Below are 6,541 nucleotides of genomic sequence, written 5' to 3'. Positions count from 1 at the left end.
TTCGGCACAAGGGATTGAACCATCTTCTCCTGTGTAATAACGAATGATGGAACAAAGCAAAGCCGTTTGAAGAATGTTAATAATTTATAAAAGAATCTAAAATAAGTGATTTAGTCGCTGTTCTCGAACGCTCCTCACAACGTAGCGACTCGGTCCCGCCGAGGCTTGACAGTGGTCCTGTTGAATACAAATGTTAGTGTGACTGCAGCTCGGCTGACAGAGAAAATACTCCCTCGGCCGCTGGAGATTATCAGTAGATCCCCCACTGTTAATCTTCCAGCTGAATGCTGAAGACTGTGGTAGTCACTTTGCCACGTGTTGAGAGTCGGAGCAATTCTCTCCGCTCGCTGGTGGTCCACGGTTACAAATCACATCATCAGCTGTCTGAGCACCCACAGCCACCTCTTCTCCACCAGATTGATGGTGAAATGGAGGAAAAATCAATGGCTTCCTCTCGTCAGAAAGAGCCGGCTCTGTCATGTTTGGGAGCTTGATGTTACCATCTCTTACTTTCTCTCCACGATGGGGAAATTGAAAGCTCAGTTTGAACAAACTGACACACGTGGAGTCTCTCAAGTCGATAAGATGACTGATTTCAATCTGCTGCCTTGCTCCTGAGGTATGGCCGCCCTCCTTTTGAAAATACTTCTGAACCACTGGAGGAGATTACAGTGATCGGGTTGAGTTGGTCGAGTTCCTAGTAAATGGTGTTTAGTCTTCAAACTGACTCAAAAGGCTTCTGTGTAGGTGACCCTGTGAGTAACAGCGCTCGGGTTTTCTCGCTAGCCCCCTCAGGAGCACCCCTCCATCACTTCGTCCTTATCATCACCGTGACACGCTGCAACTGTGAAGCAAGGTTTCCATTCAGTGCCTTCTGCGAAATGAGCGAGCGTCACTGCGCATTTTCGCCCCGGCACACCCCCCCCCCCCTCTAATGGGAAATTCAAATATCACATATCAGCTGAATGCAATATTCACTTAGCCAGAGATAACACTCCGCCCGATGTGTCTCATGTATCCGGTTCAGAATAGGCACCGGCTCAGCCTCTGACACCAGATCTGACCGTGAAACGCGCTGTATAAATTCTGTCTGCCTGCTCACTCACTCCGTGCTTTATTGGTGCATGTGTTGGTCCTCTTGTATTCCCCCGTGTATTTGAGGGAGAGCAGATTCCGGGGCATCTGTGCTCGCCCTGCCGCTCCTCTTGTCTCTTTACGGCGGCGCCATCCCTTTTCATTTCCACTGGCATTCTAATCAGAGCGTTATGAGCTTCAGCGGGTGAAGTACGCAGAAAGTTGTGTTTCCTGACAGCCAATAAAAACCATATAATCTCCCTGATTCAAGCGGCCCATTTAAAAAAAAAAAAAAAAAAAGAAATACTAACTAGCGCTATCACTCAGGCCGCCTCCTTCCCTTTTTCTTTAATGCCCTTTTTTATTTAATATATAGCCCATGAAAAATGAGAGACTCCCGCTTTGCCGTGTAGATATTTTGTTGCTGATGATGCGAGACGAATTTCCATCACAGCTTTGTTTCCAGCGGGTGAGCGGATAATCTTTTACAGCGCGGGGAGGGAGGGCGCCGCTCCCATCAATCTCCGGGGCTTATAGCTGCTGCGTGGTTGCCTCACCTGACCAGGGCGCCTGACACCGCCACAACAGTGGCCCGCTGAGGGTCAGGAGCCACGCGGCCACGCCGGAAGCTCCCAAACCCCCCCATCCCCCACCCCAACCCCCACAACAATGCTTCCCTTGGCTGTCCCATTATTCCTGTCATTGTTATTATGTCATTTTTTTCCTAACAAGGCAGTCACATCTGAGAGAGCAGCATTGCCCTCCCGCTGACAGCCGTGTGAAGCTATGTTTTCAGCCGGAGACGCAGCTGCTCCTTTTCGACGGAAACTGTTCCAGAGGTTTCACCCCCTTCTGTGCTTGCGCGCTGCAGTGTGTGCCGCAATGCAAAGAGGTCTCGCTTTTTAGTTGTGGCATCCTGCCCGGGCTGCCTCTTGAGAAGGGGCCCCCCACCCCCGCCCCCGGTGGCCCCCCACGCTGGTGTGGTGGCTGGCAGGCGCGCTTGCATGCTGCTCTCCACACCCCGCCGCCCTGGCAATCGCCTGCTGCCGCACGGCTCCTCCCGTGGAGACGATGCCGCTCTGATTGACAATAATGGGAAGTGGCAGAATCGATGGGAGACAAGAGAGGGGGTGCGCGTGGAATTCTCCTGGAGCTTCTGGTCACAGACCAGGAGCTCTGGCACCACTCAGCTGTCATCCCCGCAGCCCTGGGATTAGGGCCTGTGACAGCAGCAGCGGCAGCAGCAGCAGCAGCAGCCTGAGAGAAAGATGCTGTGGTCATCATCGCCACTGACGCCACTGACGGCCTGGAAGTGATTTCTCCCGCGCACTTACACAACATGCAGCCTCATTAACTGACCGGACGTCCCCATAATCCGCACACGAACATGATACGTAGAATAACCAGAAATAAGCGTGCGGCGTGGGCTCTAATGAGCCATTTAAGAGAGTGCTCTCCAAAAGTATCTAATGTCAAGGATTAAAATAGCAGTTCACCTTGTGCTTTACAGTGGAATGTGTGCGTGTCTGTGTGTTGCAGCAGAGGATGGAGGGCAGGTGTCGTGACAGGAGGGGCACTCCGGTCTCTAATTGATCGGCAAAAGATGCACATGAAGAAGACGTTAAAGCGAAATGAAGTCATAACAGTGGATTGAGACATTTATTAAGTCAGACGAAAGGCCCTCAGAAACGTTGAGATTGTTTATTGATTTTTGTGTTTTGGCTGGCTGCGCAGGAGTAATCGCTCGCGCTGCTGCCACGGAGGCCAACGGGGGCCCCCCCCCCACCGCCCCACCGAGCGCGGTCCAAATGTTGGTCCAAAAGGTGGAGGCGTCGACTTCCTCCTAAAAGAGGCGACTTTTAACCGGCGGAGGGCCAGAGTCCTCGCGGCCGCTGGTTTTCCATCGTTTGGACGCGTGCGACCCGCAGTCGGTTAGCGGAGGACGCCAGCTACCGTCGCTTTATTGTGCAATGTTTCTTGGCAGAGGTGTGTTGCTGATATGGTGGCCGGTGCTAAAAGCAGTGTGTTCTCAGTGTACTCGACTCATGGAGTTTTTTTTTTTTCTTTTTTTTTTCAGACGTCTTGTTGTTTTCGCCCACACAAAACAGTTGCAAAGGATTATGTTCACACCTCCGTGGATGAACAAATGTGAAATCATCTTAGTTTAATCCTTAATGAAATATTTCCTGAAATTAAACTACAGTAAGTGGGTCCATTTCAGATTCATGAAATAACCTGTAACACAAGGTAAATTATTTGTCACTTTGAACCACTTGATTTTGGCACTTTATAGACCAAACAATTAATAGATTGATTAACCGATAACCGACACATTTATTGACATTGACAATAATCATTAGCTGTGGCTCTCATTATAAATTTAAGCACATTATGAACTCAACCCACACTTCTTATCATTTCTCTGCCAGGAGAGGAAATAAAAATGATTTCCCTGTTTCACGACTGTCCTGCAGTAGTGCTGCTTTTGTGTGCGATCGCGTGTGTGTGTGTGCGCACGCTTCGTGCTGGTGAGTGTTAGGTAGAGTTCAACCATACTGGTGACATCAATCTGCCTGTTCTTTATTAGACGGAGCAGTGAGGTGTAACTGACTGCATTGTCCACAGATGGACTGGGGCCCACAGCACACGGGACCCTGGTCAGCCACCCTGACAATACAATCAATAACCACACACTCATTATGGGAGCCTTGCCTGCCTTCTCCTTGCCTACCTGCCCCATGGTGCCTCCCTCCACGTTTCACCCCATCTTTAACTCTGCCCTCTCTTTTCATTCTCTCGTTCAATCTTTTTTTTCTCTCTCTCTCTCTCTTTCCAGTTATTTCTTTCTCTTTGTACAACAGATTCTTCCTTCTTAAAATCCCAAACTGCGAACGGTGAAGGGACGCTCGGATGGCCCGGCTACCGGCTACTGCGATATTCAGTTGTCAGGCCGGACAGTGGCGGGTGACAGTGATCCAGCATGGAGCCTGGGGCCTATAAATGGTAATGCCCTCCACTTGCCATCCTCATAAAGCATAATAAAAGGAGGTTATAAATCCTACCAATTAGCTGCGTCCATCAGTCGCCTTAATTGGAGTGTCGTGACCGGCTAGGGGATGACCTTGTGTGCCAGAGAGCCAAGACAGACGAGGGGGCCGGAGGGGGGCATCTGTGTGGACGTGGAGGACTTGGGCTCGTTTAAATCAACTGTACCTAACAGGTCATGCTGGAGTTAAGGGTCATGGTGGTGAAACATTCATGCTGACTGGCCAAGTTGACGTCGCTGGTGCAAAACTCACTTTACTGAAGTCACTGTGGTTGTGGAAACAACATGGCCGCCACAGTGCGGCGCCCCGCGACACACGGGCAGATCCCTTTGATCGGCGAACACAGGTGTTCTCGGTTCAATAGGCTCCACTCATCCCGTCGCGCAGCGCTCGTTTCTTTCTTCCGCTGTGCGCAGCAGTTAAACCAACCCTCTGTCCTCCCGTGGGCCCGGCCGCCACACCTTTCCTCTCAACGCCTCAGTCAAGCGCTCTCTGTGGCCACTCAAACCTGAGACCTCGGCTTCCGCTCTAGCTACCAGCATCCACTATCTCATGACACCGCTCCGTCCGGGAGGAAACACTGAACCCGTTTGTCCGTGGAGAGCTCCGTTTGCAGACGCTGATGTGTCGCTGCACTGTGCCCCCCGTCCCTCCACCTCAGGATTAGGCAGTAAAGACCAGTTAACCAACCAGCTGTCGGGGGAACAGTTTCTCTCGGGGCTGACTGAGAGCCGGCGACAGTTGTTTCCTTTCTCTCTTACCGTCCGGAGATAATTCAGTCAGCAGACTTTGAACTGCAGATAAGGGAGGAAGAGGATGATCATAGAGATGGGCCTGCCGTGCTGTATGTGGGGCAGGGGCAAATGAGTGGAAGGGTGCAGGCGGAGGGAAGCAAGGGGCAGGTGTATGGAAACTGGAGAGGGCCAAGTAAGATAAGACCTGAAGCAGATGCTACGGTCAAATTGACATTACACTATTGTGTAGTTTAAAAGCTTCTGCAATTTCATTCTGGCAAGTTTTCCCGGCCTCGAGACTCAACCTTTTCAGTGCCTGGATGATGCGGTTACAGTCCTGCGTCTCATGACTGTCTGAATGCTGTCCCAGACCATCCTGTTCTTTTCCGTTCTGCGTTTTATGACTGCAAAGAGAAGGGGGAGAGGAAATTAATTTCCAATAAACGCTTGACAGAGTGGCTTTTGTTTTGTCTTGGGCACGTGGTTTTTGCGTACCTGCCAGGTGTTGTGCCACACAACTCCCCCCGGCCATCGTGCTCCGTGGCAAGGTACACGATGAAAGGCCTCGGGTGGCCCATCAAAGGGCCCATTGAGTTTGGGCCTCGAGCCGGACAGAGGGCCACAGTGTGGACCGTGGAAATTTGACACTCCCTGACAGAAGCTCCACACAGCCCACTCAGGACCACGCTGACAGCCTCGCTCGCAGGAGATCAGGCGCTTTCTTTCTCGTTCACTTCCACTGACTCTTACCGCTGCTGACCCTAGTAAGGAAGAGAGAAGTGATTACAGTCAGAGACAGGTTGAGCTGCGAAGAACAATATGCAGATTGTAAGTCGTGAAACGTTGCTTAACGCACAAAAAAACAATGTAATATCAATAAAGATTTGAGTGTAAAATCTGCGAAGTAGCTGTCAAGATAAATGTAGTGGAAAATACAGCATAATGTAGCATGAAATGGAAGTCCCTTGCACAGGGATGTACTGGGATGCACTGCATCTGAGCAAACTGCGCAGTTTTAAAGCTGAGGAGAAGAGTGGTTCTGTGACCAAAAAGTAAAAATGTTCAAGACAACTAGACCAACAACAATGATATAGAATTAGTGTAGTGTATCGCCGTCCTAGTCTGTAGTTATTACTCTGCTGGCTCATTCATGACTTACATAATGTTCCCTCAATGGTGCCCTCTCAGTCCTGCAGGTCTTTGTTGCCTTTTCCAGTTCATCTTTGATGCCACCGGCATTCCACTGTCTCGTTGAGAATTAAAACATTTTTGCATTGTAAAGCCCACATGGACTCCCTGGGGGCTGGGGTCAGTAATAGCGTCCAATAACAGCCCATGCATTAATTCTGTTTCTGTTGGCATCTGAGAATAATTTCAGTAAAAGCGCCACCAGTTATTGCTTGCTCTCTACTGCTGTTGTTTGTGCCAGCTAGCCATATCCTCATACAAGGCTAATGCAGCTGCAGCCTCTGCGTCTCTCCACTGTAAAAAAAAAAAAAAAAATAGATTGACTGTAGACTGTCAAAGTCAACCAGTACACTGTAAAAGGACATATCCACCTCCATGTCATCCACTAAACTCATATTAAAGAAATTACTTCTAGGATATATATATTCTGGAACAAGAAATTGGTGGATTTTGAGTGGCATCTGGAACACTTCCCCCAGTGACTTTCTTAAAAGAAGT

The sequence above is a fragment of the Mugil cephalus genome, chromosome 17, assembly GCF_022458985.1.
Source record: "Mugil cephalus isolate CIBA_MC_2020 chromosome 17, CIBA_Mcephalus_1.1, whole genome shotgun sequence".
NCBI lineage: Eukaryota > Metazoa > Chordata > Actinopteri > Mugiliformes > Mugilidae > Mugil > Mugil cephalus.
This window is presented reverse-complemented; position numbering follows the sequence as displayed.